This window comes from Orycteropus afer, unplaced genomic scaffold (assembly GCF_000298275.1).
Source record: "Orycteropus afer afer isolate SDZICR_OR568_19922 unplaced genomic scaffold, OryAfe1.0 scaffold00132, whole genome shotgun sequence".
Lineage (NCBI taxonomy): Eukaryota > Metazoa > Chordata > Mammalia > Tubulidentata > Orycteropodidae > Orycteropus > Orycteropus afer.
Window position 1 is genome coordinate 5,512,446 of NW_006921719.1, and position 887 is coordinate 5,513,332.

Genomic DNA, 887 nt, shown 5'->3' on the forward strand with positions numbered 1-887 from the left:
CTTTCTGGTATTCTTTGCCTTGAGCCAAGATCCATCTGACAGCAGCTATGATATCTCTTGTTCCACGTCCTCTTCTGAATCCAGCTTGCACCTCTTGAAGTTCTCTGTCAATATACTGCTACAACCATTTTTTAATTATTTTCAGTAAGATCTTACTTGCATGCGATATTAATGATATTGTTCTATAATTTCCACATTCTTTGGGATCACCTTTCTTTGGAATGGGTACAAATATGGATCTCTTCCAGTTAGTGACCAGGTAACTGTCTTCCAAATCTCTTTGGCATAATAACCGAGTGAGTGCCTCCAGTGCAGCATCCATTTGTTGAAATATCTCAATGGGTATTCTGTCAGTTCCCAGAGCCTTGTTCTTCGCCAATTCCTTCATTGCAGCATCAACTTCCTCCTTCAATACCATTGGTTCTAGATCATATGCCACCTCCTGAAATGGATGAAGATCCACCAGTTCTTTTCGGTACAGTGACTCTGTGTATTCCTTCCATCTTCTTTTGATGATCCCTGCATCATTCAGTGTTTTGCCCTTAGAATCTTTCAGTATTGCAACTTGGAAGTTAAATTTTTTCTTCAATTCTTTCAGCTTGAGAAATGCTAAATGTGTTCTTCCCTTTTGATTTTCTAACTCCAGATCTTTGCACATTTCATTATAGTAATTGGCTTTGTCTTCTCGAGCTGCTCTTTGAAATCTTTGGTTCAATTCTTTTAGCTTGTCATTTCTTCCATTTACTTTAGCTTCTCTCCACTCAAGGGCAAGTTTCAGAGTCTCTTCTGTCATCCATTTTGGTCTTCTCTTTTTGTTGCCTTTTTAGTGACCTCTTGCTTTCTTCATGGATGATGCTCTTGATGTCATCCCACAATTCATCTGGTTT

At 38.8% G+C, this 887-nt stretch overlaps 1 protein-coding gene across 1 annotated transcript in view; it reads left to right on the forward strand.

Moving 5' to 3' along the window:
- The window catches only part of LOC122150388, a 6,810-nt gene that overhangs the window by 4,149 nt on the left and 1,774 nt on the right, over positions 1–887 (forward strand).